This window comes from Dufourea novaeangliae, unplaced genomic scaffold (assembly GCF_001272555.1).
Source record: "Dufourea novaeangliae isolate 0120121106 unplaced genomic scaffold, ASM127255v1 scaffold57, whole genome shotgun sequence".
NCBI classification, from domain to species: Eukaryota; Metazoa; Arthropoda; class Insecta; order Hymenoptera; family Halictidae; genus Dufourea; species Dufourea novaeangliae.
In genome coordinates, this window is record NW_015373937.1 from 1,451,225 (window position 1) to 1,479,128 (window position 27,904).

The 27,904-nt window shown below is 43.1% G+C and overlaps 1 protein-coding gene across 2 annotated transcripts in view; it reads left to right on the forward strand.

Annotated features, from left to right (window-relative positions):
* LOC107185450 overlaps positions 1-27,904 on the forward strand; it is a 123,038-nt gene that overhangs the window by 38,966 nt on the left and 56,168 nt on the right. For both annotated transcript variants that reach the window (XM_015573129.1, XM_015573128.1), the window contains exon 2: positions 16,527-16,671. The gene's annotated coding sequence lies outside the window, so the exon portion shown is untranslated. The remainder of the gene's footprint in view (positions 1-16,526; positions 16,672-27,904) is intronic.

The window sequence follows — 27,904 nt, forward strand, 5'->3', positions numbered from 1 at the left end:
CTTCACTTGAATCCAAGGAAATTACATCTGATTCCATGATTCCTTTTCCGTTTTTTTTTCCAGTTCAACCCTGTTCCCATTTTTCTCCGTTCGGTACTTTATCCTCTCTTTCTCTATTGACTTTCCGGCTACGAAATGAGAAGCAGAGTTTAAGGGCTGTCCATCGTGAAACGATTACTTGGAATTCTCTTTCTGGCAGAAATCGGAATTGAAGTCTTATGCAAATTGTAATTTAAGTGGATCGGCTAGGAACAAGGCTGGACTGTCGATCGCGGATCGAATATTTGTCGGTGGTCTTTGAACAGTGGAAGAAGTCGTCGTTACGAAATATTGAAAAGCCCGAGCGACGAAGGAGTCAAACGAACAAGTCGAAAAAGTTACCCAAGTTGCCATAGAATCGTAACAACTGTTCCGGCTCGTGCGTTGGCGAACTTCTGACAGAGTTTCTTTTCCAGCGACGGGCGTAAAGACTGCGAGAGAGTTCCCTTTCGTCTTCCGTGCCTATTACTTTTCACGATATACAAAGGCGTTCCCTTTCAATTCGCGGATCCATCCGAAACTGTTCGACGACTGTTCCCGGACATTGGAGAAATTCGTTTGGCACGCGTCATTCTTCTGCCTGCCTGTGATAAGATAATCATGAATTCCCTGTACGTTATTCCATCACTTTCTGTTTGCATAGTATTTTCTTGGAGCCTTGTGGTTTACCTACAAATAATCTCGTAGCAGTATATCTCCCAATTATAGAATACAAAAGCTTCGTTCAATTTCGACAATTTTTTTACCCACAAAAAAATATAATACATCAATGGTTCAAGTATTAAATTTAAAACGAACCGCGGGCAATACAAAAGAGTTTCCTGATAGGAATTTTCCACGGGCGAAGGGCAAACTTTATGTTGAAATCCTCGGATATTCAAACGAAGAAAACATATCCTAAAAATCTACGAATCTTCTCTTTCCGTTCTCTCCTTGCCCCCGCCCCTGTAAAATCGCTCGGCGCCCCGTGCAATCAACGCGAAAACAGCCGACTGGCGGAAACTGCATCAACGAATCGTTGTTTCTGAATGCATCCAATTCTCCCCCGCGTCCCATTTACGATCCACTTCGGCTCCGTGGAGCGTTACGCGAGCGGAGTCAGAGGAAACTTTCCTACCGGCGTCTTCTCGCCTGCGAGGCACCTAATGGCTTCACCTCTCGAGTACATCCGCCGTTGAAAGTAATCGCGAGATAAATTCCAAGAGCCCTGTAATCGATTACCAGCGAGAATGGACATCGATGACGATTTTCACAAAAGATGCAGCGGAACATCCAAACTGCAATTTTTGTCCACGGATATCTTCGAGTATCAGTCTCTAAGTAATAATAGGTACTCGAACCTTTCAGTTAATTTTTCTCTTTTAAGTTAATTTTCAATTAGTCGATTCAGTCACGGTCCACGGTTCCACAGAAATTTATCGTATTTACAGTAAAGATACCCTATAGAGGAATATTATACCGTAAGTTTGAGAGTAAAACACACAGAGTTATTTCATCTTCAGAAATCCTTAGATTTCCTGCTGTTTTCTACGATGCCCTCGGAAAAGAGGAAACGGCGACTCGGTGCTATTGATTTTAAGGGCACCATTCGACTCAGAATTGCCTCTAGGTGGACTTGTAGCTTTAATGTCGCGGCATGGAGTGCTGCAAGGATTTTACTCGCGGAAATAACATCGTCCACCCCTCTTTCCCGTGCGTTTCTCTCGATATTACAATTTTTACGGCCACCGGGAACGAATGTCTTTTTTTTCTTGCGTGTCGTGTTTCCCCCGTTCGTTCGAACAGCTCGAAACGGACAAACGGAATACGCGAGGCGATTCCTTTTTTCCTGGATCCTACAGCAACTCCTAAAGTTTCGCGACAGTAATTTTTACTGTTTCCTCGTGCTTCGGGTCACGAAGTGTTCTCTCGAACCAGAGGATAAATTGCTCGTCTGAATCAGCCTGCCTCAAAAGAGAGTTCGGTATGAGTAAAGACTCATAAATTCCTTTCCAACCCCTTCCTCCGGATATATATTGTGCCAGGGACGTCACGTTAACGGATGTTCTCGTCGGACGAGGGCTGCTAGGATTTTTCAACCTGGTTCACGTTGTATCGTGATCGAGATACATTTTCAAAGTGTGTTCCATAGTCGACTGTTTGTCATTTCATGACGTTCGCCACAATAATACAGCCAGATCTATGAAATATAAAATTAGAATATTACTATTATTAAAATGAATTAAATAAACAATTCATAACACAATTTCCAGAACTGTGGAAATACCCGTCGTATATCATACGTGAAAAGTGAAGAGAATATCTCCTATTCCTCTGTCAATAATTCATTTTGAAATATCTTTTCAAACCAGCTGGTTTCGATACTGTAAGTGGAACAATACATTTAAAATCGTGAACTTTTTACATTCTATTCACGTATCATCCATTTTCCGCCGTTTTTGAATATATTTTATCATTCACGCGAAACAAAAGGAAAATTGGCCAATTAATCTTTTCCAGCAGAAAGAGAAGAATCGAACCGCCGCATCTTTTTCCACCAGCGGAATATTAATGAATCCCAGGGTGGACGTTAAAATTTTTGTGCCCGGGTTAAAAGCTTCCGCCGTCTCTCGCATGGTGTATCGAAAGTGGCCAGACAAAAGCGGTCGAGTGCAACGATTGGGGTGGAGGAGGGGATATATGAATGGGGACCGGCGGGGAAAACCCGTTCGTTCCGCGTATCGAGCCACCGGTATTCGCATAATTCGCCAATAAATATCGGGGTGGGCCAGCCAACGGAGCGCGCAATTTACCAGCGAATTTGCGCCGGAAGACTTATATGCATGCACTTAGGTAAAGTGCATTTTATCAACGGCGCAAAGATATTCCTCCGCGGTGAATTTCCCGAGGCACTCGGCTCCTAGCGTGTGTGCTGTTGGTCGAAAGCGATCCCGTTTGCGATCGATGATACGGGGCTGGTCTAAATTAGCCGCTTTACTTGGACCAACCTCCGACATATGTATCGTTGCAGCTGGTGCATCTATTGATACTCATAAAAGTATCGAGTATCGACTGGAACGTTGAGAGGGTAACTACGAATGAATGTCGCTTGTGTAACATTATTGAAACTGATACAGGAAATTTCTGTCGAATGTGGAAGTAACTGGGTGAGTTTATTTTAGATTTGTGTATCTTCGCGATTAATCGAAGCTTTTGAGAGTGGTTTCGAGCTTAGATTTTAGATGAACGTTTCTTTAGGATGAGCTTTACTGGTTTGCAATGTTGCACAGTCTTGCTGTGTTTAGAATGTGTGAATTTTTGTTATTATAGATTTTAAAAGATTCGATAAACATTTCTGTTCCAAATTTGTTCGGTTATAGACTAGATACATCGATATCTGTTGCATACAAACTTCTATGTAACCTAGATTCCACGATGTCAGAATTATGATTGACTTATTCTACTTACGGTGAATACAGGACATTCGTGAAACAATTCCAAACACATTGGACATCAGTTTCGGTATATACTACGTCCATTAGGTGCTTACAGTTCATACATTCATAATCCATTTGTAAATTCAACTGTGACAGACATATGATTGACTTGTACTACTTCCACTGAATGTACAACGCGCAATTAATCCTCCTAAGTTCCCTGTTCATTAGTCTGACGCATACTCGATATTTTTTGCACAGGTGCGCTCTATGTAATCACAATCAACGATGCTGTAAAACTGTGTAAGCTCACGTTAAAAATGTAACGAGAAAAGACAGGAAATGTTTGGACATTTTCTTCATATTTCTGTACGACGAGGATCTCGCGATTGCAATTTTATCATCGAAAACTGAAGTCGATCGATGCCGTAGCAACCTGGGAAAGGGAGAGGGAGAGAGAGAGAGAAGAGAGAGACGGTCAATCGATTACCATCGATGGCAGAAGTATTTATGGGGCAGTAAAAGTTGCAATAGCAACCGGACCCTCTAAAAGTGGATGGAACAGAGCATTCAAAGGAAAACGCTGTGGAGGGATGAGAAGCGAATGAAGGTAGACAAGTTTCTCTCTCTTTCCTGCGTCGGTGTCACTCGACGGATGAGAAAGGGTGGAAAAAGGGAGGAAATTAGCAGAACATCGTAGGAGGGCAAACATAGAGAGAAAGAAAATTGATCTGTCCCGTGTTTGCGTTTCCCGTCTTTTCTACGCCGTCCGTGCTCGTTGTTAGCCCCGCCCGTGTCACTTGTACGTAATTTATTCAGGACCGTTTCACGGCTGGTACAAACTGTCCCGGGGGCGAATTATAATTAATTCTCGTTCCGGCGACCGTGGAACGAAAAAGAAACGGGAACGGAGGCGACGTAACTAGTTTTATACTACTTGCCTCACGGTCTGCGTTCACCTCCTCTTTCGTTGCGATAACGCGAATTCATTTCAGCTTCTTAGTCTCTACCAGATCTCAATGTAGTGCATTTATAGAAAATATTAGATTCTACATTGAGAGAAATACGAATGAATCTCATACATTCAAAGGGTATACCTACTTTTTACACTGCATTTACTTCCGCTGCAATTGTCTGGGATTGATTAAACGGGTCAAAATTTCAGGTACGGATCGTGTAATATGAAACGTTAAAAATTTTGGGCAACCACGATTTAATTCATCGACCATTAGAATGTGTACAAGGATTTTCTTTTTTTCAAAATAGAGATCTTTGTGATCGGGATCAATTCATTGAGCAGTGAAATTCACGAATTCATAGGGGAAATTATGGAGAGTCGAATAGTAGTGCGATAAAACAATACTCGACGAAGACCGTGGTGAAAATGTGTCAGTCTCTGGTCTGTTTGAGTAGGTAGTCTGACACGGGAGGGTATTATTCTACTGCCAGTTTCTCGGGCCCATATTGCTGGGCTATGCCGCCACCCTTTCCCCCGGGGGATTTGCAGTGCAAATGCAAAATCATCCCTCTGTCGAGTATCCTGAAACCAACCCCATCGGGAGATCTTCCCTAATGGTAATTACGGAATTATTACCAGCCATTTCGGTGATCACATTCCCGTGGAGCCGAGAGGCTGGGATCGATTTCTCATTCACTTACTTTTTCCTGGTTTTATTTCTCGAAGTTTTACGCCCCCTCGCGTTCGATATCGTTGTCGCTGTTTATACGCCGTTGGCTTTTCATGAGAAAAATATAAAAAAGAATTCGATAAATATTTGTCAGGACAAAATTTACGGAAATATTTGAGGAAGCGTAATATAAACGAAGGAGAGCAATTCGGTGGAAGTTAGTTGAAGGAAAAACAAATAAAAAAGAAACACTTGTACGTGCATTTTTGTAGAATATATTATATTAATTATTTTCCATAATAAGTTGGAGATGTAGACACATAGTAATCAAGGCTTGATTAATAGAGAAATTCGCGTTCAAGTCAGTTCAGATGGTCCAATACCGAAATTCACCGAGCTTAACTGGTTCAAAGACCAACTCCAACGAGACCGTCTTCTTCAGAGTCGATGTTAACCGTCCTTTCGCAAGTTTCCATGCTCAAGTCCGTGTAGTGCTGCTCTCCTAAATGGATCCTGAGTATCTATGAGATAATCGAACCAATTTAGATCTTAAGAGGAAGTCTGATGGAAGCAGTTTCTTTAACTAAATAATAATTTCTCATGAAATACTACGCTGTAATTGTTACGAATTATATTAAATCGCGATACAGCAACGTTTCCCCATAAAATTCTACGAAATCATGATAGCCCTACTTTCACTCTAAACTCTGCTTGTTATCGAGGTATCGTTTTACGCTCTCCACTTCCTTCATCTTCGTTTTCACTCCGTCCAGTGAGGCTCTTTTTTCCTCCCTGGCCGCGTTAAATTTGATAAAAATTGCTACCGCTTTACGGCAGCCAGCTTGTAATTTGATCGACCGTGAACTCGATCTCTCGTTTAACGTGTACGACCCCCCCGATTTACCGTGAATAAATTCCGGTACATCCTCGTCCTTTTCCTTTTACAGTGGACGTCGATTCCTTTCAACCCTTGCCGCCCCAACTCAACGCTCGCATTTAAGGGAAATCGATCTCGTCGTAAATGCGATCTATGAATAAGCTCGTTCGACGGTACGTACACCCCACGATATAAGCGAGAAAGATTGATGGGACGGACGTAATGTATTCTGAACGGACCCCGCACGACCCGTTTCTTTTTTTTTCCCTTGGGCTGCATAGAAAGTAATATCCCATTTGAGAATATCTCTAGGAATATTACACAGTAGGTACAATCCATATAAAAGTGTCGCTGATACGCGAAAAATGCATTAATAATCAATCAGGCTGGCCCATTGGGTTATTTGATAGTTCTTCGCGTTTCGCCGATTTATCATTTCCAATTTACATTCTAGTTTTATTCTGTATTTCCCCTACAACATCCTCCTATACCTTCATCGTAGAAGTTACATAAAATTTTTGTCGTTTTGACTCAATAAAATTCACCCTGCACAGAACACCCTAAACATCGATCACCCAATAAGGCAAACAGCCTCAAAGCCCCCCGAGCAACCTCAAAATCAGGAGTCTCAGTTATGAGAATCCGTTTGCTTATCATTAATGAAACTGCCGCGAGAAGTATTTAGCATTCGATCGGTTAGAGACCTCAATGAATGAATGAAGAACAGGATCGACACTAGCAAAATCATTCGTTTGATCGGCTAGTAGCACGCAGAATCGACGATCAAACGATCGTGTGATATCAACGGGAAGAGAGAAGGAAACAGAACCGGAGTGAATCGAGGATAGGCGAGTTAGAGCTGGCACGCATTAGGAATCAATTAGCGGTTCATTTATTTTGGCGGCTGTATGGTAGAACTACGCGATCGCGAGTCGTACGGTCCGGAGCGAGAGATAAAATGATTAATCGCCATAATTAATTGGGCCCTCGCCGAGGGTGAGGGAGCAGGCTTTCGCATGTCACGCCGCGAGCAACCGGTCCGCAGACACAGAGAGGAATTATTAACGACTCGCCGTTGCTCTAGCTGGACGAGCACGATTTCACTTCCGTGTTAAACGGCCTGGGTTCCTTCCGTCGTGTCGTAGCCACCGATTTTTATTTCTCTGCCCCGTTTTTTTCCGTTCACACGGCGTGGGATGATTTTCCGAGTAAATATTATCGTAACGCTCACCGATGCCTGTTTGCGCGTTTCCCACTCGCGGGAATAACACAGTAGAGAGGAACGTGAATCGGTGAGAAGGTTTATTCTGGAGTAGCTTCGAAGCACACAGCAATCGCTACTTTATTCGACGACTCAATTATAGCGATTTAATTTTATTCACACTGGCCTGAAGTGTTTGGCCATCCGGGGAAGCCGGAGGCTCGCTTTGACGTAAATAGCGTGTGCACTGCTGTTGAAAGTTGGAAGTAATGGATGGTACTTTGAAATGTGGAAGCTTCTTTGCACACGATTGTTTCGTAACGTTCCGTGTTTTCGCGAATAATACTTATAGGATGATTACAGTCGTTGATTTAGATGGTAGAGAAGGTATAATGTACAATGCAATTGGAATACTTGAAGAACCGACCGATTCTATGGCTCAAGACTCAAAGCAGTTGACTTTCGTTGAATTCCATGAGACAAAAAATACAAAGTGGTTAAGGACAAATATATCAGAAATATTATATTCAAAGTAAAGAAACTTTGTGAACGTGAAGATTGATCGATGTTCGAGAGAAACGTCTGGTTGCGTAAAAATAACGTCTCGTGCGTGTCACACGATCGAAATAAAGGTCGCAGCGCGAAATTCGTGAGGGATCAATGTTTCGTGGTGGTGGAGCGAGAAGGAATCGATCGAAATGACACTCGCGCGAGGGTAGACGGCGACCTTGTTCGAGCGGTTAACGCGCGGGCGAAGTTTAAGAGGCGCGTGAAATGGAACGACGAGCGGGGTAAAGCGCGAAACTGAGTGCAAAGTTGTCGGACATATGTGGCGGAAGTGTTGAAAGACACGGGCGAAGTGTCCCTCTCCGTCGTTCAGCCGGAAGCTTTTATCGTTCGAAACGTCGGGCAACTTTTCCTCGTCGAACCGTGGTAAAAGCGACGACGTCGATTGTGTCTTCACTGGGCGGCACTTGTGCAGCACACCGGCTTCCGGTCGATTAATCTTTATCGATTAGCTCGTCTCATTCTTCTTTTTGTTTCATGATCGTCGAGGGAAGCTGTGTGTGAAAAAAATATGGGCACAGATGCCGAGGATTTCGTCTTGTTCGCTTGCTGCGGGTTGAAACCATCGTGTCGAGATCTGTGGTTTCGGAAAACCGATAATCTCCTTTGAAATGGACGAAAGTATCGATTCGGTTGGAAATAAAAATATTAAGTCTGAGAATCATTGAGGAAACAGTCCTGATAACAAATTCAGATTTTTATCGATTAACGATTTTTCAAATTAAAGGAGATATGAAACCTTCGCCTTTTGAGGTACTTATATCAGTTGGTAAAATTGATTTCTTTCAGATGAAGGTATTACGATTTTTTTGTCGTTAGAATGATTAACTTTGTTCTTTATGCAATACTATTATTTAGTTTATTACACAATTGGTACAAGTTGTCAGAGGGATTGAAACGACAACGCAATTGCCAGTGACCGATTTGTCTCACAAATTGGATAAGTTTATAATTCCAACAGGGTAGATCCATTTTGGAGGAAACGTATCCTTGAAACAGAATCGTGAACACAAAGTCATATCGCGGAAATGTCAGTGAGGATTCCTGGCAGGATTAAAGGGATAGAAACTACCGCTCCCAGCGATTCATTAAAGTCTCAATGGTGGCTAGGGTAGAGGTGAAATCGGGTTTATTGCGCGATCCAAGGTTATTTCGCGTGGAAATGGCCCTCGTGATCGTTCTTTATCGCGCCCTTACTATACACAATTCATAGAGACAGCCTTGAGAACGTCCTCGTTTCTTCCTTTAATTTCGTAGTGACTGCGATGTAGTTCTAAAGTTTATGATTCGAATGAACGCAGAAACTCTATTATACCTTCTTTCTTTAGAGGAATCTATCTTTCTTAGATAGCGATACGAGTGACCTAACAAAATGGACTAAAATGTTTGAGGATGTCAGAAAATGTTCGCTTAACTGGTCTTGAAATTCATCGAAACTTCGCGGATCAATATCGATTAAAACCAGACTTCGTCTTATCGCTCCGTAGTTGAAACAGGAGACTAGGGAGTGAAGTAACTCAAGACACTCGCATGAGTCTGTTCTGGTTATTCCGATAGACAATAATAATCAACGCATCCGATAGAGGGCAGGTACGCAAGCCTCGAGATCAATCTCAAGAGAATCTAATTAGTTTACCGAACAATGACCGGGACGAAGAGAAACGGGTAGTGGTAACTGCGTCGATCAGTCATCCTCAGGTTGTCAGGTGGATACGTCGATTGCTTTCACTGGCTCTGATCTACCGCCTGCTCGCGTTCGATACAGTAATTTCGACGGTGGTACCTGACAGGTATGAATTCCCTTTGGTTTCCAATTAACGAAACCATACCATCCGCTATTTGCTTCAATTTATTAGAATATGTAGACTGTTATTCTCTCACGATGGTATTTTATCAGTATCGTATACTTATTCATCGCATCGATTCGAAAATATCACGTGTTCTTTAACATTCTTGAAACTAGAAAATATTCTAAACACTTTAGACAAATGAAACGAGTACTTGAATATTGCATACAGAGACTTTTGAACGGGGAAAGGAAATTGAGCAGGGAATAGCAATGAACTCGATTAAACTATTAAGACAATTACGAATCCTCTCTCTCCAGATGGGGCAGGGGGTCAGGAATCGCGTTTAAACCCTTATAAAACTTAGCACGGTTTCACGCTCGGCGAGTCACGAACGGGGTAACAAAAGCCGCTCGTTACGGTATCGTGTCGGGAACTGTAGGTCGACAAGCTTACCGATGGTTTTACGGCTGGGGGTTCCCTTTTGCTCTGGCCATTCGATTCAATATCGTCAAAGGTTTACTACTCGGGCGCCGCCGCTTTTATTGTGCCCCGTTTCCTTTCGTCGGATATGCCCATCCGCTCGTGGCCGCGCCGATGAAACCTCTGCACGGGGGCAACGCTTCTACCGGTTGCCGCATCGATCATTTTCTTGACGCTTTTGCTGCATCCTCCCCGCCCCCTTCGCCGAAGGAATGAAGACAGATTCGAGAGAAAATCGCGCAGGAAGCGGACGATAACACGCCCCGAACCGTTTGGGATTGGTTATTCGAGGGGAAGTGAACTTGGATTTGTTCGAGGTGAAGTTAATCGTGGATCCGTGAATCCTTTTATGTACTTTCAGTCAATAGGAAAAGAAAAGTATAGAGAAGTTGAAACCTTTTTAGATTGATGTGTTTTCTGACGTGTACATATGTAAATAGTGAACTCTTTTTAGTAAACTTACGACCGTAGATAGAATTCGCTGCGTGTTGTTTGAGTACCAAAGAAATTCGTGTTTCATTAATATCGTCGAATTCCCCACCGTTGGCGTTTACATTAATTAATTAGTCGACGTGTGCATCGACTTCGGAGAAGTGGCGTGAGTTTATTAATTAAGAGACAGCCCGGGAATATACATATCGGGTGTGGGGGGTAGGACTTCGATTCTGGGACGGGATACGAATTAGCCGGGTCAAACATAATTAAGCGCACGCCCAGATTTAATTTTCACGAGAAACCAACGGCGAACGATCGTGCAATATTGTAATGTGGAGAACGCACGGGGCCAGGGGCGCGCTCTCTCTCTCTCTCTCTCTCTCTCTCTCTGTCTCTCTCTCGGCCTGCAGAGGATATTAATGTATCATTTACACGGCTCGACGATGCACATCATTGTATGTACGACTGTGGAGCCTCGCGCGATATATCCTCCCATGGGAAACGAGCGACAATCTAAATAGACATAATTATTCACACTCGATGCATTGTCAGTGAGACAGTTTTCCTTTGTGTTGATTAAACATCATTTACAATTACTCACACTTCACAGTACCTGTAATTTTGGGGCAATAATATAATTGAAGGTAGAAATTGATGTTCCATTCATATTCGTGTAGTTTCGTTAGTTACTCTTGAAGTGTTCTCTATTCTACGAAGTGTTCGTAATTAGCCTCTTCAGACTTGACTTCTTTTATTTTGATGAAAACATTTTTTTGTGGTATTCTTTTATTTGGGACAACAAGGAGGCTGGGAAATTTTTCTTTAGTTACTATACGGGTATAAACTCAGTGCATACATAACAATTAAGTGAAAATCACCATAGACACAGTTACAGCAACATGAAGACTAGAAATTCGGACTTTCTGTCCTCGAAAAGGAGCACGTTTCGATTGTGGTCTGGAAAAGTAGCATGTTTTCATTTATAGCGACGAAGACGCACAGACACCGCCCTACAGTCCGTGCTCACCACCCCCTCGAACAGATTCGCTGGTTCGTGGAACCGATCGTTCGGGACCTTCAACACGGCCGGTCTAAAAATAAGATAAAGTAATAACTGCTCGGTGTACATTACAATTATTTCACAATATCTTATAACTAACATAATTAAATAATGATGACGATGAATTTAATTAAGAAGTATCAAATTGCAAAAATTACATTGCATTAAAATAAATCAACATAAAACAGAGTTAATTAAAATAAATCATACTCAAACGTAATAATTATTTAATGGAAATCATAATAAAACATAATTAATTAAAATAAATTAAAATTAGCTAATTAGGTCACCAAGTTATAGTGGTAAAAAAAAAACCTGTTAGTCGGGTTCTGATAATAGAGAGGACCCCTTGAATCCCCCTGACCAGTGTCCACCAGTGGTCAGCAGACGTGGGAAGACCTCGACGAGGTCCGCGGACGCGAAGGAACTGAGGTTTCTTCGTTGCGCGCTCGTATTTATGGGCTCGCGGTGGTCGCAAGCTTGCGCGTACAGGTGCGCGGACAGGTGCGCGAACATTGACCGCACTGGCAAAAAATTATTTCTCGATTAATTTATTCGATAATTATAATTGAAATGCATTTTCGTTATGCTTGATTTTCATGTTATTTCGAATCATAGAATCTCCCTGACATCATTTGTACCATGAAATTACGAATCACCCTGTATAGAGGTGAAAAAAAGTATCTCGGTGGCTTGGTACAAAGTGTCCATTTTTAACTTACTTTTTGTATTCCCCCTCCAGCTCTTCGTAATGTGGAGTATATGTAAACGAAACGGGATTATAATTAAAGAAGAAATAAAAGTTTGAGAATCATACGAGAAAAAAGAGCAGTTAAAATCCTATTAAAGTACAGTCTGTTTTATAAATAGTGGGACATTAATAAAATAAAAGGTGTGAGGAAATATTTCATCTCGAAATCATCCTATAGATTCTTCTGTTGTCTGTACAACCTTGAACAAGTTCCCCGACACTGTCAAAATATGGTATATGGGTTACAGAACAACAGGATCGATAAATCCCGGAAATTAAAATTAATTCCCGATGAGTTTAATTTTACTGTAAACTTCCAACCGAATCCGCGAGTGCGCGCGCGCGCTGGGCAGGGTTGGCTGTTCGCGGTGGAAACTTTCCAACCAGTGAAAGTTCGCCGTTTAGCAATTTCGCGTTCGGTGGGGAAATTGATTGGAATATCCTCGAAACTTAGGGATTGAAGCGACGAAGTTTCGCGCGGCGGTCTCGAAAGTAACGCGAATCAATGGGCAACCGTGGAAGTTCGATTGTGATACGAACCACGAGCGACCGCGATTCACTTTTCAGTCGAGTATAGAAGACGGGCGGAAGTGTTTCTCAATTTTCCAGAAATTCTCGTGACGTTGGTTCAGAAAACACTTTCCCCCTCCCATTGTTTTGTTATTGACGCGGGAATGAATATATCAGGCATGAAACGACTGGGATGAACAAACTTCCCAGTGGGGGAAGTTCAGCATCGTCGAAGTTGAATCTTGTCGCGAGTTATTCTCGAAGCCCACCGAGCGGGGGGAAAAAGCGTGCTCGAACTACTGGTAGCTTTCCAGTGAAGAAGGTAGATAACAGCGGACACTCAGCGAGTCAGAAAAGATATCCTGACCACTCCTGTCGCGACAGAATACAAACGAAAACGATTTCAACCCTTCCTGCCTCGAAACTCTCGAATTTCTCGGGCAACGAGGTCGCCGTTAATTAAACGCGATTACAGTCGCCCGCTGCCTTTCGCTGCTGGAAAATATGCAAACTAACCCTTTCTCCGGGCATTCTGTGCCGTTCAAAGCGCCAGATCGCGAGAAACGAGATGTGGGGTGGGTCGCGATGGTGGATTGTATAAGTAGGGCGTCGAAAATCGTCTGACCGGCTGGGTTGGAAAGCGAAGGAGATTTCGAAAGCAGCGTAGATTCACAACTGAGAACACCTATCGTAAATACGCTACGTGTCCCAAACGAGTATTCTTAATCGATTAATTTCCTTACCTTTTAGACAACATAAAACGAACAGTCTCCATTATCAAACCGTGACTATCTCACTGTGATAAGCAAAGTACTAATTCACGCCTGAAACCAGGGGGCTACGATAAAGGTACGGAGGAAGAACACAAAGGCGTTCCAAGATAAAATCGTGTCCACACTTTCCATTAACTCCGTTCCCCCTCCCCCTCCAGTGGCGTTTATTCACCCCTGTGAAAGGGATAGGGAACGTTCCGCGATCGCTTTCTCTTGAACACGTCAGCCTCCCGACAAAGTGGATTTTTACGAAGCGTTCGCGCTTATCTGAATGGGGTGAGGGGATGATCTCGAAGAAACTGGCAGAAAAAGAGGACTCTAGAAGCGTGTGAGACTCCGCATTCCATTCGGTCCCCTTTCATCTGCATATTTCCGTCGGTCTGACATTCATCTTGATTCTCCCTCACTTTTTTCTCCTTCTCTATCCTTTAGAGGGCCCTTAACACTCTCGTTTTTCGCCTATCGGGCGCGCGACATCGGGCCTTGCGTGATATACGCGTCTGAACGACGAATTGTAATTCCTCTCTTTATATTATATTTTTTTCCTCTCGTTCTTTCGGCAACGCGTTCATGGAAAGAAAGGTTGAATTAGAGACAGAGAGCAGGGTGGAAATGAGATTTCCAAGGGCAATTTGAAGCGAGCTTGCCTGTAAAAGGGCCGAAATGGAGGTCTCTGGGTAGGAAGAAGAAGAAGCAGCGACAGGGTCGAGGACTGACGGGATACATGAACGTAGAGAGGAGAGCACAGGGCGAATGGAAATACGGTGGGAAAATGGCGAACGGGAAAAGTGTCGGTGCAGAATGAGCTGCTTTATTATGACTTCCCGGGGAGCGGAATTTATCTCGCGAGAGACCTCTCTCCCTCCACCTGCTTTGATCCGTTTCACGTTCGCCCCGCGGCGAGAGGCGCGCGAGGGCCGATTTGAAGGGAGCTTGAAAGAACAGAACGGAATTTATCTCGCGAGAGACCTCTCTCCCTCCACCTGCTTTGATCCGTTTTACGTTCGCCCCGCGGCGAGAGGCGCGCGAGGGCCGATTTGAAGGGAGCTTGAAAGAACAGGGAAAGAAGGATACGATGAAGGGATGGTAGTGGGGGACTAGTAATGCCGTTGAGGTGGTATGAAGAGCTTTCGTTGGGAGCTTGAGATTACGAGACCTGATTAAGAGTGCGGCGAATGGGGAGGGTTTTTCAAAGGTCTCCAGAGTCTTTTTCGTGACGGTATCATTGACACACGGGGACAGTAATTTATTGTCATCTTACAAAATTATTCGATGGGTGGATAAATATTATCGTGAATGTACAAGTTCAAGGTAATGTTAAGATCAAGGATATATCATGGTCTTACAATATATATGGTATCTGATACAAGTTTTAACCGAAAACGTGACTATGGGGACACCATTGGGATTTACTGAATGTAAGCTTACTATCTACAAAGCATTAGACATTACCTTACGGCGAGATTATTATTATCTTACACGTCGAAACAAATTTACGGAACGATCTAGTAATCCAGTTAATCATACGTGGTGTGTCCAGAAAGTAATGAGAATGTTCTGTCTGTGGACGTTCACTGGCGAATTCAATTTAATAGATTCAATTACACTTGTAACGTAGTCCCGTAGATCGCGGGGTTACTGCAGTCTGCTCGGTACGTTTTCCAGATAAAGGATTAAGGAGAGAGAAATGTGCCGGATTACCTTAAGATGTACAACGTTCGCTCTCTCCGAAGTTTTGGGTTGACTTCAAACGCATTCCCGGTACCCTTACTGCGGCTTAAATCGTTGTGTAATACAGCTTTCCCCACACAATGCACTCCACCCGTTAAATTTATATCTTCTCTTTATTAATAAAGTGGAAAGGACGAATAACGTGTCGCCGCCGGTAATACGATTATTAATCTTCTTTTCGCCTGTCGTCTTTCATTTTTAATAAAATCGTCCCCGCAATTTCGAAAGGGAACCGGAGGCTTTCCGGCGTCAGCGAAAAAGTTCCGCGTATCTCGCATAAATTCGCGGGGAAGCGATGAGGCGATGGAGGGAACGGAAAAATCGCGAGGAAAGTTCGCCGCGCGGTGAAAAGTTCCGCATCCGTTACCGTTGAGATACCGTGGCATTATCGGACCAGCTGGCTGTCGAGGGGAAAAAAATCGGAATTCACCCGTATTTTCGCTCGGTAACTGAGAAAATACGTTTCAATTACTGTCAAAATATGCGATTCCTCGAAAATATTCGAGGGAAATCTGCCCCTTTCGTCGAGTCCGTCGTGAAACATGTCTCTATCCTCCTGTATGCAGTCATTTTGTCGTCTGATAGATCATAGGATCTTAAATCACTGTTATACAATTAATGGTGAAGAGTAAGATCTGGTTATCTGAAGTGTTTAATGATCCTAATTCTGAATTTACTTTAACGAAAATTAAAGGTCATTGGATTGGTCTTAATCTCAACTATTACGCCACGCTAATAAAAATATGTAGTCCCCTTTAAGAAAACTTTGATTCATAGTATTCACTCATTTTAACCAAATATAATAAAGCGTATAAAAATCTAAGAAGGCCATCTCGAGGTGAATCTCCATGAAGGTTCGTCCATAATTATCTCAGATTTGTTTATTACGTGGTACAAAGGGTCTTCAACGGAAGCATTGTCGGCCACAAAGAAATCGTGGAGCCAGTTGCGGTGGTACCAGATAAAAATCGTTTTCCATGGAGCAGGCCCGGTTGTGCCGGACGCTTTAACAAGCGGTTAATTAGTTGGCGAGTGAATGGGCGAAAGAACCGGCGAACGGTATTGTTCGTAGCGTGTGCCGTTTTCACGAGAGAACAAAGGGGGGTTGGGGAAGGGAGAGAGAGCCGTTGAGGATAAGGCAGCGTTTAGCGAGCCATTGGCACGCGGCTCGCTCCTCCCATCCCTCTCTGGGAACCACTTAACCTTAAAACGCGAATTCTCGTTTACGCCCCGCGGAGATTGATAGGAGTTGTTCTGTTCTTTTGCAGGAAGCAGCCTGAGCACCCGCGGGACAACACGGGCTCGCTGTGGGAACGAGAGACGGAGCGCGAGGGGGAAAAAGACCAGAAGAAGTGGAGGGCGGTGGTGATTGAATAATCCCCGGGGAAGCTTAAAAACGAATTCTGGGTCAAGGTGAGCCTCGCCTTTTTCCACCTGGAACCGGGGTCTGAACTTTCGAAATCTATACTTTATTAATTCCGTACATGCTCCGAGAAAATCAAGAATACTCGAGTTCGGGTCTATTGTTAAAGAAGCTCGATTTTCTACCGTGGAGGTTGTTGTGCCGGTGATCTTAAAGAGTTTGAACGAAATTTAATTAGTAGTAGGAACAATTTTACTCTGAATGTACGTTCTGGGGAACTACGAATGTTGAATGTAGACTAAATTTTAAACTCTGGGGCGAAGAAAGTTTGATGGTTATTGATAATATTTGTATCTGAAGACATTTATGAAAGCATTTCGATTACATGTAAATCGAACCGTTTCCGATACGATCAGCAACAATTGTCCCCTTAAAATGTCTGGCAGGTACACCAAGAGAGACCCGACTCCGCGGAACTTTTGAATAAACTTTGATTGCCTGTCGCCAGTGAAAGCGACCGGGAGTTGGCAGCGATCGTTGTCTCCGCCGCTAATTAATTTCAGCTCACCGATTTCTCGGAAAGTTTCAACGAGGCCCGATCCACCGTCACTTCTCACGGGACGTAACCTTGTAGTGAGCCGTGGTGGAGAAAACTAACCGGAGAGGAGAGAGGATAGACGAAGAGAGAGAGAGAGAGGGAGAGTAGACGCGACTGAAGTGCTTGTCGTCGAAATCCACGAAAGCCTCGGGGTCAGATATCAGGCTGGACGAGGCATTTCAAGTTCGCCTAAGCAGAAACAGACTCGTTTCCGTAGTTCACTCGGATTAATTCGGAAAGTTCGGGGATACAACCCTCGAAGGGTTGACCGACAGTGTCGCTTAGATGGACCTTAACAGAGTAATTGGATTTTCATACGTGAAATTCGAGTCTTTTCACTCCACGCAAGTATTTATAATTTAGAACAAAGAAAGGGTTTCTACAAAAATTTCTACGGTATCTCATTGATAAATTTCTTGATTAATTTTAAAACTAAATTTCGTTGACACTGGAATACTTCATAGGACTCTTCCTGTAAGATAATTCAAGTCGAAACGAGGGACGAATGGAATAGCAAACGAAATACAGTAGATGATCGTTGAGTGTTCGAAGGCTCTCCAGCATTGAACATTAAATATTCCATAAACTAATGGCCATATACAGCTGAAACAAATATCATTGGCTTCAGAATTCTAAGCTCTATCACTATGCTAAACCTCACTAAAAGTTAGCGTTACACGTTGGGACCTCTCGTTGCCAGTACCGGGGAGTCTTCTAACACTCATCCATGATTTACGGTACTCTGTATCTCTAATGATAGATATATAATCCCATTGTCCGGTTAACAAAGTCTCCGAATAAATATTTAGAGCTGGTACTACAACGATCAAACCTTTTTCCCCGAGTGGATAAGGCGACGAAAAGAAAAAACCGATAGAAGTAAAATTAATGGGTCTGAGTGCTGTCCAATTAATCATGAACGCGAGCTTTTCCGCCATTGATCATCTCGCTGGTACTGGCATTGCCTTCTAGGCAAGAAACCGACGGAAGTTCAGCCTCCCCAGGGTTACGATGCTCGCGTGTGTCATGCACATACATATATACGGTGTGTATGCACGCGAATCGAGCCGGAGCGAAATTTCAGACCCGGAGATTTCGTCGAACTAATACCCGCGGGGCAAGAAATTGCAAACAAGACCTCGTCGGCACCTGAAATTAATCCTTCGCGTGCAACAGATGAAACGTCGGTTCTACGTAACCCTCGCGGAACCTTTTCGGTTTTCCACAGAAAACGATCATTAGACGGAAGGTCCTTTTAGAAATTATCCGAAAATCAACTGAATATTTAGAGTGATTTTATAATTCTACCGCACAGTGTATAATAGTACAAGCTTCATTAAGTAGAATCAGCAGACAGTAGTCAGACAATGTATCAGATTGTGTTGCATTCGTGCGAGATAAATATTTAGCACTTTGACTGCCAAGTCACTCAAATATCGGTGACATAAACATTACAAAATTCGCCATAAGTGACTTAGTACTTTATCTAAGCATTAACGGGTAGCATCAAGTAGTGTGTTAAAGAATATACGATTTCATTAAAAAGAGAAACAAAATTGACTCTAGGTAACTTCCCGTGGTTGGTTGCCAGGTCGCTCTTATTTCACAGGCTGCTTTCGAGAAGAAAAGAGTGCAGCTTCGAACGTCGAAATTACTCGACGTAAAAAGACGAGCGTGGACGCGTTAGTCAGAGATACGAAAAGTTTCGGAAACGGGTAAAAAGGCAGGTGGATTTTTTCCAAGTGAGTACGTTCTGATTTTCCACCGGAATTACACGAGCCGGTGAATTCTGATCTGGCTAGCGAGAAGAGGATATCTCGTTTCTTTGTTTCACCTGAATCTCGCCAACGTGGTCTCTCCTTGTCCGTTCGCCTCCTGGCGTGCTTAAGCCCCTGATTGGCGAGAAATCAATATCCGTCGAAGACGGGGGCCCGATCGGTTGCGTGAAGATCGAATGAACACGCTTCGTTGGCCTTGACAAACAGTGGAGATTCGTGTTCAATCGTCTCAGTACTCCGCACCGATACGCCGAGAGAAAACCGTTTTTCGTGGCGGATTTAACCCAATAGTCCATTTCGATTTCTGTTCTCTTCCTAATGTTCCGTTCTTTCATGAACACATTCTTCTTCGGAGTGAAATTTTTCTTTCGTTTATTGCGAAACCCCGACTCTCAGATGACAAGAAGTCGATATACAGAAATCGTATCGGCCTGACAGCAGCGAAGGCTTTTGTTTCCCTGTTGGCTTCCGAGGTTTCATTTAATTTTCCTTGTTCTGTATCTGTCATATCGACGTGTCTTTCGTTTCTCCGGTTGGAGGATTTTCGTCAAGCTTGCTTCGTGCGCAACGGGGACAAACTTTGGCACCTGTATGGAACATGTTTTGATAAAACCTTCGGAATTTCCGATTTCATCCGGGCGTAGCCCCCGTTTTACGTGATATTCCAGCTAAATAGTATAGTTGTATGAAATTCTCGAAATGGTTAGTAAAAGTTGTTACGAAGCACCATGAATTAATCCACCGAAAACCGTGCAAATTGAACTCCATTAGCTGTGAAAATAAAACAAAGTTTACATTGTTTTCATGACTTACATTACAAATTCTACTCATGTTGTTAATGTATTTCGTACTTAAATTTAATGTTGCTCTCTACAAATGGATTATAGCTCATTATTATTTACGAAGAAGTGTCTTAATTGAAAATATTCGAAACTGCTTAGGAAATAATGGCTCGTTCGTGCTCCTGATTGGTCCCAAAATTTCCATCCCAGAATACCGAATCGAGCTCTGATTTTTCAACGGGGATCCACGTCTATTTTAGTGAAATCTTGTTCTCCGTGTTCATCTCTCGACGTCGCCGTCGCGTCGTTAAAACGACGTTAGTGCTCTCCACCTACGGGATACACGCAGTTATTTCGCCCCCACCCCACCCCTCAGGAAATTGCTCGTGAAAGCTCGCCGCACGTAAAACCTTTTCCAGCGTGTGTGGTACGGAATAAATTTTTTGAAAGCTGTTGTGCAGCTATACCTGCTCTACCGTTCTCGTACAACGTCGCAGACCGATTGATCGCGTCACAGCATCCACGGAAAAGCATTTCCCGCTTTCTATTTCCCCTTCGTTGCGTAACAAATCGGATAATACGATGTAGACCCATAGAATATTAAAGCGCTCTCAAGGGGAATACGATAGAAACTTGGGAACAATCGATACGGGACTAAACGTTGATGAAACTTTTCGATTCCGTGGATAATGTTATTCGTCGTGATTTATACGTTAGTGGATCAAAGCAAGTCCGACGTGTTCTATCGTTGAATGTACTGAATGAACACTCATCGATGATTTACTGTATTATGTGGACAAATTACGGAATGGTCCAGCTGATAACACCGTTCCTCTTCAACTATTATCCCGCAGTGTTCAGTCTAGATCTGTGGGACGTTTCAATTTCATTGGTCCTACGCGACGTTCGCGGTGCCTTTGACGCGCTAGAGGCTTGTTTCGACATTACAAAATACTGGAACGTTGCCAACCGTAGGACACGGGGAACCGAGCAACTGATAACAACCGAAGACACCACAGTTTCGTAACTTCAATCGTAGTTCACGGTTGGACTGGTGGACTTCGTCGAGCATCGTTTCATTTCACAGGATCCTCCGGATGAATTATGTCTGTATGTCTGGGTATACGGTCTCGTGTAAGCTGGCAACGGAATAGAATGCCGTTTCGATGGCACTTTACGGCGACGGAACTCACGAGAAGCTTGAACCTTCTCCAAAGATCTGAAATTATTCGCGATCCTCAGCGCCCTCGGACTAACTAGTGGATCTAGAACGATTCTATGGAAATTGAAAACATTTCAGATCGAAGGTACTCGGTTCGAGAAGTCGATCTCGTTTCCGCTCAGGAACAGAGGGGGACAAAACAAAATTTTTTCGCTGTTGAAACGCCACGCGGGGGCTCGATGGCTCGCAGCGTGTGCACGCGTTGTGCCTATGGCTTGGTTATACGGGACGGCATACAAAGTGGCCTCTCGTAGTACTTACGGGCCGGTTCTCCATCCACCTAGCACATCCCCGGTTGCTGCAGCTGTGTCAAACATTATGCCGGCAAGCAAAAGCCACTTGAAATGCAAATGTTTGCAGCGGGCGCAATTAAGGCCCTTGTAAAGTGGAAGCGACGAACGCGTTCCGCTGTTAGATCGGCACCGTTCCATCGGCTGAAAATATTGCTCGACGTTTCTGTGCAGAGGGGAGAACAGCGGAATTAGAATTGTGAGAATAGACTGGTTCCTTGTAATTTTGTGTATTATAAATATACAGAATCGAAAAATTCATATCGAAGATTCGTGTCGAGTGAGGTGCAGGTGACTAGAGGTTTTTCAACATGTCTGATCATCACTGACTGTTTCTACTTTCGCAAATATTTATAAACGTGTTATGCCATTCTATTAATATCACAATAATTCAGGTGTAAATTGTTAGAATACAGTAAGATTCATAGGACACAAATAATATCGTAACGTCACACATTATCAGAGCAAGTAGAAAAAACAAGCAGTGGTCAGACACGTCACAGAAATCGTGTTCTACGAGTCTCTGTAGAATTTTTCTTCCTTCAACATCGTTACAGACCGTTGTTTGAACGAATCCTTTCATCCTGGATTACCATTGTTGCTCCCGGGGAATGAAATTCCAATTTTCTCGACAAACGGCTCCCGCATATAGGTATACTGTAAACTTTTTTTCCAACTCTCGCGGTGAAATGGTTGCCGTTACAGAGGGTCGTATTTTGTGCGTATTTTTGCCCGTAGATGTAGTCATTCGTAAAAATCGTTTGGCATCGGAGATAAGTTCATTCTGGCGTTGTCGCGGGAACAATAGTCCTCCCATTGCGTGACGTGTAACAAGCATCGTTACGAAAATGTCTAGCCACCGTGGGCAACGTTGTCAACGATTTCAATTTACATCGCGTTTATGCTTTCAGGTACACACCACTCGACGTGATTGTTCTACTCGAGTTCGACGTGTATCTACCCACGTGAACGAGTTTCGAATCACAATTCTGGAATCCACACGACCCATCGTGGGCTGTGGAAATAGTGTTACAAAAAATTGTACTTTTTAGTTCACAAAGAATATTGGATTTTACCGGGTTAAATGTGTCAATGGCCTGGATAAATTCGTGAGAAAAGATGTGTCTCTACCGAAGTAAAAAGAAATGACTTTTAATACATCTACGTGAGGATTTCCAGCAAGGTTGACTCCCCGAAAAGTAATTCTAAGAAAATGATGAAGCTACAAAATAATTCTACGATCGCTCCTTCCCAAAAAATTCCATTTTTTGTTACCTCAATTAATACTTCTTGCGAACATAAAGCTTCCAGCCACCAAAAAAAACCCAAAAAGACCTCCTCCGACCGATTCTCGAAGAAATAAAATCAAGAATTTATCTCTCTGATACTCGATCTCAGATCCGTTTTAATTTTCAATTTCCGAACCCAGCAAAAAACCAAACTCACCCTCGGATAGTCTTGGTCCCCTTTGGGAACTATCCCAGCTGGCAATTATTTACGGAAGTGGGAACAGATTGCCCCGGATCTAGTCGATTGGAAACTCCCTGGGCGAGATTCGATGTGTTTTTTTTTGCCTAGCAAAAACGGACGAACCAACCAGTTGTGCACGTGGGCGACGTGTTTATCTCTGTGCGCGGGTAATCGTGAAAATTCGCGGAAACGAGCGAAGAGCAACGCCACGGAGACGATTTCCATCACAAAGATACGACCGCTTTCGTGGGGATCGAGCTCCGGCTACACCACTCGAATATGTATGGCTAGACACTCGGCCGAAAGGGGTTGGGACGGATCCACCTGACCTCGAAACTCTCGAAAGGCCTTCGTTCACCATTCCCCTTCGGTTATATTCATCAGAAAGCCCAGACGCGTCTTCTGCTTCCTACCTTTCGGATACTTTGTGGCCGTTGGATCAGCTCTCCTCGAGGGCTCCTTAAAATCAAGAGAGACTACAGCACAGTATGGCTGGTTAGTCGTCGGGATCCAGGGTATAATTTCAGAAAGGAGATTGGAATTATTGTGGACCCCTCTGTTGCCTGCGGGGTAGAGAAAACCTTAATGGTGAATTAGTTTTCCTGCTTTCGTTCAGGAAGTTGATGAAGAACGGCGACGGGTATGGGCAGGGTTGTTGCTTGAATTAAAAAGTTTGCAAGTGTCTGCCTCGTTTTTTTAATTTTCAATGTCATAGACAATTTTGTGGCAAGATGTCACCCCCAGAAGTCATGACTATTAACTTTTTTTACACCTTGTACAGAGAATAAAACATGCAAGTAATTTCCAAGGTATATTCTCCGGGTGAAATCTGTACTCGGTATGATAAAGGCACTAGTGGCGACCGTATTTTCAACGTGGTTTGTATTCGCGATTCCCGTTCCCGGTTAGGCCGTAGTTCGTGCACGGTCGGTTAAATACGAAAAGGCGTGTGTTCGAACGGTGGAGGTATGCCGCGCCTGAAAGATATATGGAGGCAGTTAAAGGATTTTCCAGCGTGCTGGACCCTAATTCCCGAGCTAAATACGCGGCCCGGTTATTTCGCCGCGCGAATACCTAACAGTAGTGACTTGCGACGCGATACAGTAGTTCGAAGCACGGCCTCTACGACCGTTCTATAAATCGCCCGTGGATTCTAGCGTTTCGCTTGATCCTCTCTCGGAAGGTGGTCGAAGTCTGGTGAACGGTTTTTCGAAGGAAATTTCTTTGTGGAGGAGTGGTACGCAGGACGATTTATCGAAAGATCGGATTATCCACGGGGGAGAGGCACGTTACGTATACTACAAAATGCTCGAATTTCATGGAACGACTTTATATGATCGTCGACAGGAATGGAATAACCACATACGGGAGGAAAATAAGGAGTATAAGTTATGTGGGATTCCTGTGACCCTCTTGAACCATAACCGAGAATCAATGGCCCTTCTTTTGGTTGGTCGCCGCCCTCCGATTTGGGATTTTGTTGTGCGATTGAGTGAAAGGAGGAGGATCAGAGGCGTGTAACCGAATATAACGGCGAAAATCCTTGTATCGGCTGATAAACGACCGACAGACAAGCGTTTCTTCGTGTTGAATGATTTTATTCGAGCGGGGTAAGTTTAACGAAGTTTGACGATATTTGAGAATAGTTATCGGCTAATTTATTAATAATTTTTTAGACTATTGTCGTGATTGACATTGTTTTAGTAGTTTTAAGGAAGGAAAATGATATTCTGAACGCAGTTTACAATTAGTTCGATTTTAGAAACATAAAATATCGATATCGAATTTGTAGTGAATTTAGTTCTTTCGTGTCAGTTTCATGAGATTTTTAGAAAATTCATAAGTCAGTGGTGACGCAGGAAGATAACTAAATTGTGAAAAGTGTTTAAGCCAGAATAGTGAAAGATTAAAGTAGAATCATGCTGGTACACCCTTGTATTGAAATTGTAGTCATCATCGTAGCGAATCCCAGTTTGACGGTGCACAGAACGACTATAACCTTGAAGGATGCGGTGTTCCCCAGTATCAGCGATCTCTTCGCCGATGTATCAAAACCTTTTCCACTTTTTGGTTTTCTAAGCAACACAGAGTATCTCTAGTGTCTTTTGTATAGTCGTCTTTAACTGCTCAAAATTCTTCCATTCATAAATGCGTCTCTAAAAATTTAAATTTTTAGAGGGTTAGGTTCACGGCCGTCAATAATAATCTCCATTTCCCAAGGAAATGACAACCAGAATGAGTTCATAAAGCTCTCAGATCGTTCCCGGGAACGCCCGGTTCTATTTCATTTTTCGCTTCTGAAATATTCAAAGTGGCCGCGAATGTTATCGACAGAATATTCTAGGGGTACTCTTTCTCTCTCTCTCTCTCTTTCTCTCTCTGTACATTCTCGTGTTGTTCCATGTTCCACTCGCTGATCGGAGGCAATTTAATTTAATGCGCATTCAATGTTTAATCCACTTAATATTAATCGTGGAACCCCCGACGCTTCCATTATAGTCCTCGCGGCGCACTTGGCCGGCCAAGCCCCGTAGCTTTTAAAACCGTCCGTAAATGGAAAATTCCCGTATCCACGATTTATCTCGACTTCACGACTGAATGCACACACACACGCGTGTGATAAATAAAATAAAACGGGACGAAAAGAGAATAGAAAGGGGGGTGGGTAGATTGTTCCTCATTGGCGCGCAAAAAAAAGGCTCCGTCGATCGGTCGACGGCCACTAGGAGGATTTTTTCTTCATTTTTATTTCCCATCGCTTTCGTCGACTCGCATCGTGGATCGATCGACGCGGTTTATATCGAGAACGCGCTTCATTCATACATGCATATAAAATCCATCGAGTTTATGGAGGTTCGAGTGAAAATTCCCGTTCGAGTGCAACGGAATTGAAATGATAATTCTCGTCTATCGCCGAGGGAAAATTCGTTACAATAATTCTCGTCGCCGACACTCGCGTATAACATATCGAAAAATACACGTATATAGCCTGCGAAATATCGAACGTTAATAAATTTCCCGATTGGTCGGGTGATACGTGCCCGAAAACAGGTCGAAACGATCTGCAACGAGCAACCGTTCAGAATTTATTGCCGGATCACCGAACGGGACTACATCTCCATTTTCAACTCTATCAGCCTGATAGGCGGCCTGAACCTGATATTCAGCCCGGAGTAATTATTTAACGATTAATCGATCAAATTTTCCAACTGTTGATTAAACTTTCACGTGGCGTCCGTGTAATTTTTTTCGCAACAGAATCTACGTCGTCATGGACGAACCGATTCTCCACATTCCGCCGACTATCACAACGAATTTCAATAGAATCAGGCATCGAAAAGCTTCGGGTGAAATAATCGCTGATAGTTACTACGAGGACGGTCCGGATCCGTTCGACGAGGAGGAGACCTCACTGTTCACACTGTCCGATATCGAGCTGCTACAGGTATACACGACTAACGATTCGTGCAAACAGGAGAGAGAGCTCGTAACTCGATAGAGTCTGGCACCTATAAAATGAATTCCATCGAGAGAGGTGTTCGATAAACATCGAATTTTCCCGCGAAAGTTCACTCTCCTTCTCCTACCACTTAAACCGCCCCGTGTCATACGCCCGGGCAAATATTGGTCAGTCATGGAAAGGTAATCGTGTTTATCGCGTTACAGTGTGCTCTCTTGGTCTTCAAGAAACGGATCAACGACGATCCTGGAGCGAAGTTTCGTTACATGTTCGCGGAGACTCCGAAAATATACAGTTCGGAGTTCATTGACGTCGACAGACAGGTGCATATATTATTCAAGGGTGAGTTTCGTGAAATAAGTTTAACGGTAATTTTTTATTTATCGATTAGAGGAGTTAACATTTTTGTTAGAAAAATTTAGGAATCTAAGAAGTAGGTACAATTGGAAAAGATCAGTGAGACGTGCAGATATGTATAAAGTTGTTAACCCTTTAGAAAATCATATTTCCAGGGGTTTTGTTGTAAAAATACAGACGAGATCCACGTTTTGGGAACATTTTTGAGTTAACTAACTGCAAGAAATAACTTTTTTCTCCGAAAGAGGTGTTTGGGCGTTAGAGGGTCAAAAATAAATATAAAAAATTGTTAAAAAGAATAGATTGGTTTGACACCGACATTTTCGACGTGAAAATAACAAGTATATATCAATTTCATAATTTTGAAGTAACGATTTAAGGGTTTGGACGTTAAAGGGTTAATAATAGGTGTAAATGGAAAAATATAGTTACTGAAAATTTTATAATTGCTTTACGGTGAAATTCATTTATTTTGATATATAGAAGCTAAAATGAAATTCCAGCGAGCAGTAGTGACAAAGAATTTCTCGGTCCTGGTGGTTTCACAGACAGGCAATGGTGTTTCCAATTTTGAGAATAATTCTCGCTCTACCGTTCACGTTTCTCGTTCCATAGAGTGGAACAGAACGCGAGAGGAAAGAATTCTTTAGACGGTTGCTGGAGGGGTTGTAACTTCATTTGCGTCTGTTTGCTTTCTTCTCTGTTATTTCTTCATAAATTCATTGCCTGAGAAATGAAGGTTTATTGTTCGCGTTCTTCTGGTCGTTGTAAGAAAACAAGTTTTCGTTATTGTCTACCTATTCAATTTGCTTTAACCAGATACAAGCGTTGCGTTCAGTGCACAGCTGTACTCTAATGGTTTCTGCTTTATTTTCGTCTCTTACAACATCTCTTAATTGCATCAAATACATAATTATATTAAATACCAAATTCACAAGGTCCAGCAGACAATAATTACTGCTTCAATACCGTTTCCCTCTTAACAATTCTAGAACCAAATAGAGCCGTCAGACTCGCGGTTCAATATTTTATCACGCCCACCGTTCGTGTTCGATGCCCGAATTACATTCCCTCCATTTGAGGTCCTCTTTCAAATCAAGTATCAGAAGTGCATTCTTTACGAGAAACGACGCCATTTCACGCGGAATGTAACAGCCCTAGCAACATCCACTCGAATTCATTGAGGGGGTGGCGCGAGCAATCGAAACGTCGCAATCAACCCGAAGTGGCCAATCGTTTTTACAACGGCGCCCATTTTTCTGGCAGTCGCAATTCCCCGGTTAATGTACTGCCTCGTCCGAACACGCGAGTCGTTTCTTCCCCCCC